Below are 13,618 nucleotides of genomic sequence, written 5' to 3' on the forward strand. Positions count from 1 at the left end.
AAATGAGAATGGTATCTAAGAAGTAGAACTGGAATTTTGAAATTTATCAATATTTATATTAATAAACATAATATCATCAAGATATGAAGCATTGAATAAAAAAAAATCCTTGTTAATTTATATTGCTTGACTAAGCCAGTAGTCATCAAACTCATTAGCCAAACAGCCAAATATGCACATAATAACAATTTTTCTTCGTAACAGTCAAATCTGTATGCATTTCTAAAACACTTAATTATAATTTCAGACCTTTATAAAATTACGGGTACCTACACTCAATAAAACTTGGTTTCACACTAAATGAGGATTATATTCTTTGAAAAAAAATCTTTATGTAAGGTATCCATAAGAAACCTATTTATTGCAAATAATGTCCTTGCATCTATTTTGAAAGATTGATCAAGTCAGGTTTGTATGTTGTTATTTTTAGCATTCATGTTCTCACCAATATTTTTGATTTTAAGATTTCTCAGTTTGCTTTCAATAAGGTTAATGCTTCAAAAAGATTTTTCGCATAATATGTATATACGCATGGTGCCCTGGAGGTATCGTTTTGCATTATTTTAAATGGTTACTTTTTATTAACCTACGTAAATATTAATAAAAAAATGATAATTCTTCTTCCTGGCTTCATCCAACTTATCGTCTTTGCAGACTGTTGGGGTCAGGTTTCCTCGTTCCCAGATTGTAGGTCCTTTATCATTAACAAAGTCAGCTAGGCCATGGCCTCGAATCATGTTATCTTTCTGTATCATCCATGTTTTTTTTTTGGTCTTCCTATGGATGTCTCTCAATGAAGATCCATGCCAATCACCTGGCTAAATGTTCAAATTCTCTACGTCCTATGTGCCCACACCATCTCATTGCCTTTCCTCTACCTTACTTTTGATATCAGTTACACCCAAAATTTCACGAATGCGTGAACTTTTTATTTTGTCTCTAAGGGACACTCCAGCTGACCATCTAAGCATTCATATTTCAGCAGTTTCTAGTTGCATTCGGAGCCATAGAAATGTGCGGGTCTGACAATTGTTTGGTAATAAAACTTTCATTTGTAATTTTTGAATGGAATCAGTGGCTTGCCATTGCTTTATGTAAGTCGCTTAATCCGACCTTCAATAAAATGGATAAAAAATATCACATTGAGTTTTTGCATGACATTTATTTAATACATATATGGTTGATTTATAGAAATCGACATGTGGTTATTTTTTTGTTACACATTTGTAAGGTAGCAAATATGTAAAAGTTGTTGTTTTACGATTATCAAAATTGTACATTCTAAACAACAACGTTGTTCAATACACGTGATTTATTTATAAAAAAATGTGTTTTAAATATTTAAATCGAGACTTTTGCCTGTGTCTCAATAGCGAATATTTTTTTATCACGAATATGAAAGGAATGCCAAACACGTGCTTATTTTTAAATTAGGAAAATGGTAGAATCATGAGTAGCATTGGAAATGGTACACATGTACAGTGCGATCACTTAAACCAGACATTGATGGGTCGTTAGTTCTATAAATGCTAAGATTTAAAATTTTCTCTCTTAAAAACATCTTCGTTTCTGTTGATAAACCAATAAAAAACTTTAAAAAGCCTTGCGTGTTTTTTTATATTTTTATATCTAGTATTTGTGAACACTACATTTAATAAATTGAACAATATATTTCATTAATTCATTCAAACCCTTATCCGCACCTTATGGTGCATAGGGCACTGCATCATATAAACGCAGTGCAATCTTGATCACTAACACATGAAGGAAAGGTGATCAGCCCTCCACTTCAGGTACCAGTCCAGGGTTATACTGAATAAATATTAACGTGAAAAAATCACTAATATTTATTTGACCCCCCCTCCTGGGAATCGAACCCCGGACCTCCAGTATGGTAGCCAAGTGTGCTGACCATAACACTACGGAGGCGGACGATATATATAATACAACAATACTATTTTTACGTTTTTTTATTAATACCATTTACTTTTGTTGGACGATATTTCGGATTTTTTTTATAATGATATAATTGTGTGCCGTTCTTATAGTGATATAATTGTTGCCGTCTCTGCCTACCTCTGCGGAAGCGGCCTGGAACTGGTAAATTAAAAAAAATGTATTCAACTAAATTAAAACCAAAGACACCCATGAACCTAATTGCCGAACTGGGATATTAATGGATTACAAGAATGGATTGAGTTATTACAAGTATTTATTATAAATTGGATATTTATTATATCAGGGTTTGATTTTCGCATTAATTAATTTAAATTAATAGCAGAAATTGAAAATGCTAGTAACAAATTTGCTTAGATAAGTATATTCGTGCCGTAAAGTAGGTACCTATTAACGAGTATTTATTATTTGCGATAAAGTAAGAATTCGCATGTCGTACAACCTTGAGATAGAAATACAGTTGAGTTAGGAATATAATCCATGACACGAACGTGTCAAAGCAACTATTATATTATAAACAGTAATTAATTATACTATTTCATTAAGAAGTGAGTTCATGTTTATGAATGTCGTCTTGTGGGCCCACATTTTCATATTTTTATGAAAAGCAAAATAATTATGTATAAATTATGTATAACCCACGAGTCTAGAATATAATGATTATACTGCTCTATAATCCAGTGGTGCAATTAACATAACAAACATGCAATTCTGATCAATCTTCTGCTTCAGATAGTATTTCAGGATTGCCAATTTTACCAATGAATCCCCTCAAAAAATTGTAATCGCCAGTTGAGAGAAAAACAACATTGTTTTATACAATTGACACAAAATATATCAATTCACCATATGAAAAAATAATGCCTGAAAAAAACATAAACACTTTAAAAATCACTATAAAGTGAAAAAAATAAGAATATTTGGGAATAATTTTTTTTATAAAAAGTACAACAACGCAATGTATGTACTTTACGTATCAAACTGGTGATAAAGATATTTTTCAGGGAAAAAGTTGAACAATTTTGACCATAAGTATTTGTAAATAGTTTACCATGGGCACAATTGTAGAATAATAATAACGTTTAATCTATAAATTTATTATTTATTTAGTCATATAATTACAATAAAATTAGCAGAGCACTTCAATATTTCCTTCCTTTTCTAATTTATTGTCGCTGAAGGTTAGAGGGGAAACTAAACATAAAAAAATATAAATGTATTTATACATGTATGTTTGCATATTAAACAAAAAAAATGTTAAAAAATTAAATAATTGTTTCTGTTTTTTTTTGTAAAAGTATATACAAATGTTTCAATTGTATTCAATTATCGTGAGCCTTAAGTAGTTTATGTGAAAGAGAAGGTTCGAACCTTTAAACTCTCATACAGATTTCATTACACTTACCACGGGACCACTGCCTAAAACTGCAATAATCACGATTTGAAATTTCAATTTTGCAAACTACGAATCGCCGCTCTTAAATTTTGAATATTCGAAATTATTAATTGAAGGTAAGTTTTATTTTACAAATGCCCAATAACGAAGGACTGTCATCTTAAATTAAGTAGTGTACAAATGGGGTTAAACCGGTTTATATTACTTCCTGATATTTGTGTAGTTCTAGGAAAAAGTCATAAATGTGTAAAGTATTTTAGATATTTAATCTGAGCATGTGCTTAGGTTGAAAATTTAATGACATTAGTAAATACTTTTTGACGAATGTTTTCGGTAATAAAAAGTCACCGTGTAAATATTTTCCTGAACTCTTATCGGTGTTATTATAAACAATACAATGCAAACAATTGATTTGTGATAAAAAAGGTTTTTAAATGTATTAATTTTTTAGCGGTTACAATTTTTAAAAACCCCAGAAAATGTAATAGAAATCTTTCCTATTTCGTGAACATTTAAACTCTCATTTAGAGTCCATGAAACTAAGCATTGGACTACAGTCCGAGATATTAGTAAACATGATTTACAATTTCAATTTGAAAACTATTATTACTCTCCAGTTTTAAGCATTTGTTTATGTAGTTAGACTTAAGACGAATAAATATGTATTACAGGATCAAATAACATCACAGTCTAAAATAAAAGGTTGTAATTATTAAAAAGTTACATAAAAAACAACAGAATAAGATAAATAAGGAGAAAATTAAGAAACTGGTAGTAAACAAGTCATAATAAAAAATAAATAAATAAACTTTGTATCATACAAAACAATCACATGCTACAAAAAAACGTATGAGAGAGGGAAAGGATACTTTAATTACTGGGAAGACGATAAACAAAATTCAATTTGATTATAAGATTATTTCAATGTCATAAATGTGATACAACTTTATGTGCATATAAAACGTTAATGAACAGTTTACAAAAAAATGCATAGTATTTTTATTGTATCAACATATGATCCTTATATTTTATTTGTATGTAAAAACGTCTTTGTTTATAGTATACTATGCATAAAATTATATTTGAACATTATATGTCTGGTTGAAATCATTTCGGAGATCATACAAGCAAATAATTTATATACAATTGAATAATGGGTCCACTTACTCATACAGTTATCCATACGCGTTTATTCATACGATTGATCATTTCCTTTTTGACGTCATTATGTACTTAAAAAAATGTCATTTTTATTGATGACAAATATTATATGTTTCCTTTGGATTTATTTTATAAGAATCATTTTTCAAATATATGTATGAATGCTGCGCACATTTTAAGTCCCAGATTGATTATTCAATTTACCTTTCTATCGCTACTATCATCTCGTCGTTTTACTGCAGGGGTAAGCAGAGTGGATGAAACACCATGTATGTCTATCCTGACATACACTCCTAGCTTCCTTCGTATCCATTCATCCAGTCATACATCCCCTTAGGTTACGCAGATTATTTTAAACCATATTATATATTCTGATTAATTCTGGTCTTACCAAGTCTTTTTTGGACGACCTCGTTCTGTTCTCCCGTTTACGTTTGCTAAATCGCTCACTACTTTCAAGAACGTCATAAATAAAAAATCGTAAGTTTTCAGTTGTGCATGTTTTCGGAATACTCAGAAAACGTACTATATCCCAGTAAAAGCGGCATATTTTCAACTTAATATTTACCCGCTACAGGTCAGAAAGTGTTATTTTTGCATTTTGAAGAAAAGGTATTGTTTAATTATTTTTTAAATACACAAAATATTGTTCAAATGGAGAAAAAACCTTCAGGTTTTACTTAATAAGATCTGTTGCACAGTAAAAAGTTCAATAATTGGCTTGATATTTATTTTTAATACTTTGTATTGTATTTTTAAACTTTAAAAACGTTCTCCTGAAAAATCAAGGTTTTTTATTTATGACGTTCTTGAAAGGAATGAGCGATTTGTGTTATGGCTAGGGAACATGGCATTCTTTTAATAATTTAATTGTTTGATTCGGCAGTCACTTTGTGTAAGTATTTATAATGAAATTACAAGTTGATTGTTGATACTTAATATATTCTAAAATTTAAACATTATTAATATTGTGGGTTTCATCTTTTTAAATATCATTTGTAAAACATGCAAAGTACCTACTTTATTAAACGAACGTGAAATGCAATGATCAGTTTTCTTATTTTTTTCTACGCTAATTGCAGTTAGGAGTTATTATTCGTAATACATGTATTATTATACAAGTGTATAAAGTGTAATTTAATCCGAAGGACATAATATAAGAAAGTGTTAGGGTATAATTATTTACAAAATAATATATTTTTTTAAAGAAACACCAAAGATATTAATAACGTGTTATTATCTATCATGCATTATAATGTCCTTCCTATTCATATCAGAGTTTGACTTTACACGTATTATATGCAAATATGCATGAATTGCTTTTGCCATTGTTGTCTAAGCTGGCGTATTAAGTGTTCCTAGAGTTAAAACAATTAAATTCAAATCGTACGATTTATACAAAAATAACTGTTATTTGCATATTTTGCAGAGAGAAAACCAATAAAATAAATAAATTAAGTAAAATAAGTTATGCCAATTTGTTATATTCTAATCTGAGCTCAGGGCAACAATTTGCGAGGAATTATTTTTTTATTGAAACATTAATAAAGTATTTTTTAATCTGGTTGAGATAATAACCCCCTGGAAATAAAAATATAAATGTTTTTAAATATTTTTTATTTGTCCTTTTCCACAGTGTAGTGGTAACCTGGTTTGGCTACAGTATTGGTGGTTCTGGTTCAATTCTTATGTGGCCTAAGTGAAAAGTGTTTATTCAGTGTAACTGACTTTCGTTTAATTTGATGCAGTTTCCGCAGTGCCCTCCCTATCCACCACAGTACGTGGATGATTATTTAAAAAAAAAATTTATAAATATAAAAAAAAATATTTTATTTGTCTATTTTATTGATACAACGCATATGAATAAAGGTCTTCTATTGTTAATATTCGATAAATATGAACATTAATGTTATTTTCAAGTTGAAAGTTTTTTCACAATTTTTTTTAAAAACTTTATTCGGAATATTTTCTAACCAAACATGAGTTTTATTATTATTTAATTAAATAATATATTTTAATAAAAAGTTTTTTCTTTGCGGTCAGACATTTTTACAAAATGTTTATATTTTTTCCGATTTCAAATCTCGTTTTTTTTCCATTTTCGACTATGGCATTGTCTGAAATTTAACTCCATTTATGTATGTTTCTTTGAATTGATTTTGTACTTAGGCAATGAACAGAGGACATCTCAAGTGTTTATTATTTTGTAATTATCGATTAGTTGGTTTATATCTCAATAACACATATGTTGTTTGATATTTATCGATCTTTACTTAATATGATATTAAGATCACGGTTTTAAATCAACAGGAATATGTAGTTCAAAATCCTGCCATAAAAATTCCTGATATTTACATAGCAAAAAATTAAATAATTGTTGATATGATACATTTGATCAAAACATGTCAGTAAAGGTAGGGACTAAAAAATTAAAACCATGAAATTTATTATCCCACTAAACAAATTATCATCAATTACTCAAGTCTCATGTAGGGATTTTGAATGTTGGGGTATTGACGTAGACCTTTATCAATTAACTAATTTATGAATTCAAATTTGTTAACGACCGTCAATTCTTGTCGGCAAAAAATGTTTCTCTTGTAAAAAACGCAACAAAATTTTCCTCTTAATCTTGTATGTCTTTTTCTTATTTATTTTCTTTATTATCTAATTGTTCTCCCTTTCCCATTTTTATTTTTAATTTATCAGAAAAAATCTTCAATGGACTTTGGAAGTACATGCTTGTTTAAAACGTTGATTTTTTTATTTTTTTTGCTTAGCAATTGTACAGCTTTACATTTAAAAAAGTACAAAATAAACAAAAGTTACATTAACAATGATAAACATTACATTACATTAACAAAAAAAGTTACATTAATAAAAATAAAGCCAATTAAACAATTCCACAGTTATAATAACTATTAAAAACATTAAGAGAAAAAAAATGGTATGGTATAAAAAATAGATTTTGCAGGAAGGAGAAGGAAAGGAGAGGAATTAATGACAGTGGTAATTGTTTTTTGGTAAGAAGATTAAAAATAAGAATATATTTATAAATATACATACATGCATATACATACACACATTTATATATATATATATATATATATATATATACATATATATATATATATATATATATATATATATATATATATATATATATATATATATATATATATATATATATATATATATATATATATATATATATATATATATATATATATATATATATATATATAAATATATAAATATATATATATATATATATATATATATATATATATATATATAAATATATATATACAAGATAAGGTTTTGTTCTGACATAAAAAATGCACTGTATTCTATTCTTGGTGGAACTACATTTTGTATAATAGAAAAACAATTTTAAAAAAAAATCCTAATTTTACCGGATTTTGTCGTTTTCAGACATCAGACAGATGTAAGGATCATCACTGTCGGTAACGACGAAACCCGGTCATTAGTAAAATAAAATAAAAGTGGAAAAAACTATACAGTTGTTTTATTATAATAAATACTTGACGTATTTCATTGCTTTTTACTGCATAGATCCAATTTCTGCATTTAAATTACCTACTAACCGCACCTACACACGTGGTGCATTTATTATAATCAAACGGGTGCATAATCAATTCCAATTCAACGCAGTGTTGCCTGTTGATGAATGTATTGGCAAAACGCAAAACACAATGAGCACCTCAGCTCATATTTAATAAGACCGTAGCTAACGACGAAGGTCTAGAAGCAAAGCAAGCTCATAATTTAAGCTTGCTTTTTCTGCAAAATTTATATTTTAAAAATACATAATCGGTATAAGTATGCACATATTTTGTGATCTAAGGCTTTAGAAGTAAATTTTACACAAATTTCGCAGATTAATAAAATTGATTTGTTTAAGTGATTTTTTAGAACCATTGTAAACAGTAAAACATTTATCTTAAACAAAGTTTAAAATATAATTTTATTAATATTATTTAAATAGTAACAACTTTGTATACTTTTGATTTGAGCTTTTTGCAATAAATAAATCCAAGTCTTAGTATCAAAAACATCAAAAAAGCGCCAGATTTTCGGTCAACTATCGACTATTTCCATCCTAAATTTGAAAAAAAAATATGGCAGCTATGAGAACCTCTAAAGAGTTGGAGTGCAAAAATTGAATTTATACTACCAATGACCTCCCCTGCTCTTAAGTTTATAAAACTGCATTTAATTACTGTGATTTGTTATTTATAAATTAAATGGACTAATTTTGTACTCTGATTAAAAATGTTGATCTTAAATCAATACAAAATGTATTCGTTTATTATCTAATTAAACATGAAGTAAAAAAAAATCACAGTCTCTATCAAATTTAATTATTAAATGTATTTAATTTGTATTATGACAATAAAAATATTACATAATGTATATATATATATTACATTTATTTTTTAAAATCAATATTACAGATGCAATATTGTACAAGATTGCGTGAAATCCATTGTAATAGAGCTATTAAGATTATGTATCCATATTTTACAAGGATTAATTACAAATTAATACTATATGATTCAATATAATAACGTACATTACGAATCAATTGAGAAAACAAACATTTATTGAATGCGATAAACGATTTCAATAGGTTTAAGGGTGTGTGTATAATAATTCATCACAACAAATGTGTCGTACTTTGCAAGTACTCATAAATGAATAGAAATTATTCATCATAATGGTATGTCAATCGATCTAGTTATTCCAAATTAAGCTAGGGTATATATTCAATTATAATTACTTTGTAATTTTTATCATATACTTGTTTACCTGTATCCATGTTTGTATTTAATACATTTTTTATATTAACTATAAAATTATTACGAATTGTCATAGGTTGGTTCAGCGACCGCTTTACAATTTAAACGTATAACATTTACCAATTTTACCCATGATTGACAACCACACTACTCAAAAATTTTAAACTCCTAGATGTATTGATCAATCTCGTGACACAGTACATATAAGTTCACAACAGCCATTTATATTGGATGGACCATAGTTGGCTGTTGCGAATTTAATCGTGAAGTGTCATGAGATTGGTGATATATGTACGAGTTCCAAAAAATTGAGTAGTGTGGTCGGCAATCAATTTGTGAACGTTGCACTTAACCAGTTCATGACCAGGTCATAAGCCTTATGTGTATTCATAATACCCGGAGTTCCATCTCCTTCATCTTTGTTGAGAATATAAATAAAAGTAAAAAAAAGGAGATAATCCAGATTTTTTAAACAAGTATTGTAACACGCACAAAATTCAGTTAGTAAAAATACCATTATAATAATTCTAATAAAGTGTATTGAAGATGTAAAAAAATCTACCCTCATCTTTCTAGGACACAATGAATGCCGAACCCTCTTCTTGTGGAACGGAAAGTCTGTTGACGACAGTCAACAGTCCGGCTTCTCATGAGGAGTTTTACGTAGTTTCCTCCCAGCAATGAGCAAATACTGAGAAGTTCCAGATTGGCCATCACCAGATTTTCCCTCCTATTCCTTACACTGATTAAAATAATAAAAAAATATTTAAAAGAAACAAAAACCCACTAAATGATCTACATTTAAACCTTGTTCATAATAAGCAAGGTAAAAAACAAATGCAACTGTCATCTAAAAAAAACCATACATTTATTAAATGAAATATTTCAAAACAAAATTAGCAAATGTGGTGAAACTAATAATGTTTTAAGGTCTTTTTACATCTGTCAAAAAATATGCATAGAAATACGTTTGCCGAAACACGGCCTTATTATTATTAAAAAAATTGTCCATGTTACTACAGCAAAGAAACATTAAATCAATTTTATATTCTTTTTTGCGATGACATCGCAACATCAAATATCGACAAAAAAGTTACCAAATAATATCCTGTGTTTTGACATGTTGACGAACCTAATCTGTCAGCACATGTCGAACAGGAAATCGATATATTGATATTATAACATAAACTGCCAAAACAATGGTCTAAGTCCGATTGCCCGTTTTTTTCTAAACGCGCCATCAAAATTTAATGAATATAAAACATATTTAGTATTTTGACTTTTTAACTTCGAAGAAATAATTCAAACATACTTGAACTTATTTTTAAAAACATTTTTTAGTGTGTGTTAATATTTGTTCACAAATCTGGGTTACTACACTTAGGAGCTGTTTTTAAATTTTTGACATCTCAACAAAGATGACGAAGAAAAGTCTTCTTCTTCTTCTTGTGAAGATGTTAAAGATGAACCCAGAAACAAATATTTGTGACAAATATTTGGGCACACGCACAAAATATTGTGAACAAAATGATCTAGCCAAATTATTAGATAAAAAATTAAATCATATTTTCAGGCGTTTCAAAGTATGTTAACTAATCCGGTTAGGATCTTGCGTACATCCTAATAAAACTGACTCTGTTTAACAGATGCTTTCCCAATCTAAGTATAGATGGCTCTAGTGAACTCATTAAAGAGTGTCATGGAATTAATGATATATGTAGGAGTTTCAAAAATTTGAGTAGTGCGTTGTCAATCATAGGTAGAATGGAGAATGTTACATGTGTATAATTTAAATCAAATCTCAATCCCTATGACAAGTCACAAGCCTTGTAAATACCCAGACTTCCATATTCTTATTCATCCTTGTTGACATGTCAAAATCTAAAAATAACCCCTAGGCGGAGAAACCCAGATTTTTGAAAAAAGGACTTGGTCATACCCAAAATGTGCGTAATTTAAGACTTATTTCTGCTCTGATTTTCCGAGAAAAATATAAGTTTAGAACAAAAACATTATCCAGATTCTAAAGATAATTATATAATAATACGGTAACATTTTCTGAAAATAATTTATCATAAGATTTATTTCGCAATTTTATTTCTAAAACACAACGATAAAATAACATGAGCCTCATTTTCTTATTCCGTAACTCCAGTACAATAACATTAAAATCAGTTTAAATAAGTCATTGGACTGTGAAAATTGTGCTGGTTACGTTTCAGGTATAATCAAATATATTTTAATTCTCGTTGAATATTATGAAATAAATACTTGATATTTGAAAAATAATTATATATCTACTGACATTACTTTTGTCCATAGTAAAATATGTTCATATAATTGAACATTAAAAAATACGTACCTTTTACGTAATTTGAATGAAGACATCAAATTTGGCCTCAATATTCAATGATCGAATTAATTCATTGAGTAATCATTAATTCTTTACGGTAAGTAACGATCAATTATTAATTTAACCTATGTTTCAATAATTAAGTTCATATTTTTGTTATTTTGCGTAGGGTTAAAGAAAATAACAAAAAATCAGAGCTTGTATTTAATCAAACCAATAATTACAATATGAATTTTTCATTGCGATACAATGGAACATATTTACTAAAAACTAGTTGTACCTGACCACGTGTTGCTGTGGATCAGTCTGGTAATAAATAAAATAAAGAAAGCATATTTCTAATTTGATTAATTTCACAATGTTGGTGATGAAATGAATATATTGAATATCGTTGAAAAAACATTGAAAAAGAAGAAGTTGTCAAGAAGCACGTAGTCCACTATGAGCAATGTGACAAGCAACGTTAAACAGAATGATAAAAAGAGCATAAATGTGTATCAACACCATCATCATCTTTTCTACTTAAAAAAAAGTAATGGTCCAAATAAAGATTTCCATTACTCAAAATCTTTTTTTTTATCTAGTAAAAAAGTCATTAAAAAACAAAACTGAATCATAAATTTTGCGCCACCCTGAATTTGTTAGTATACTGCAGCTGTCTCGTTCACAAACGTTAATTATGATTGATGTACGACGCTATTTACAAAAAAATTATAACATCTACCGATAGGGTGATTAATATTGCGCCTTCCAGTACAACCTGAGGACGAGGATAACTGACTCCAACAGTCTACAAGACGATAATTTGAGATGTAGTCGGGAAGAACAGACTTTTTGTGTACATATACAATATGTGAATAAAAAAGTGGTAATACTTATTATATAAAATCTAATGATGTTGAACAACTAACAACCAACGAATGAAGTTCAAGCCTCAAGAAAAAAAACAAGAATTACGACACAATTATACGAATTAAGGCTAGATTTGCTTCTTCTTAGAAATGGTCTAGTTCAATAACACGGTTAAGTGTAACAAACGAGCAAAATACCATTCTTGTAAACATGTAACGCAAGCCCGATAGTTAAGCTAAATTACGTAACGCAGATTAACCAGTTTCTTTTTATCCGAATATCGGCTGCGTTCCTGGTATTGTTTTGATCCGTCACTTCCGAGGAAAAGAGAAATCAATTTTCAGAACACGTTTTGTCGTTTTATTATACGTTGTATTTTATTATTCTGCTGTGACGCAATTACTAATAGGTAACGATCTCTTGGTCTGTGTCTGCATCTATTTTAATTATATTTATTACAGGCCTATAAAATTATATTGTTTGCATATGGTAATATATACCCAGGCAAATTTTATTTATTTATTATTTCCAAGCACTGTCCACGGGATTTGTGAATAAGTATTTGGACATAAGTATATACAATAAATAATGTGAATAAAATATATAAATATAATTAACCTTATCCGCACCCCAATGGTGCATAGGGCACTGCGTCATATAAACGCAGTGTTATCTTGATCGTTTACACATGAAGGAAAGGTGATCAGCCCTCCGCTTCAGGTACCAGTCCAAGGTAATATTGAATAAATATGACATGAATAATATAACTAATCAAATTACAAGTTAAGTAAAAAAATTAAAACCATATTTTCATGCGTATCCTATTTCCCAGATTTTTACGCAATTAAAAATCTGGGAAAATTTTACAAGTTAAAACAGATATTAATTTCCAGATATTAATGGTTTGTGATAAGTAAAATATGAGATGTATCATATGCCTGTGATTCGATATTTTCAAGATAACGAGAAAAAAATGCATCAACTGTAATTCAGAACTTCATTAGTTGGGTTTTGTTACAATGCATTGATAAATATTGCTGACACAACATATAGCATCTGAACTGTACGTGTATCTCT

This window comes from Brachycentrus maculatus, unplaced genomic scaffold (genome assembly GCF_059751285.1).
Source record: "Brachycentrus maculatus isolate JH-2025_06_01 unplaced genomic scaffold, ASM5975128v1 h1tg000283l, whole genome shotgun sequence".
NCBI classification, from domain to species: Eukaryota; Metazoa; Arthropoda; class Insecta; order Trichoptera; family Brachycentridae; genus Brachycentrus; species Brachycentrus maculatus.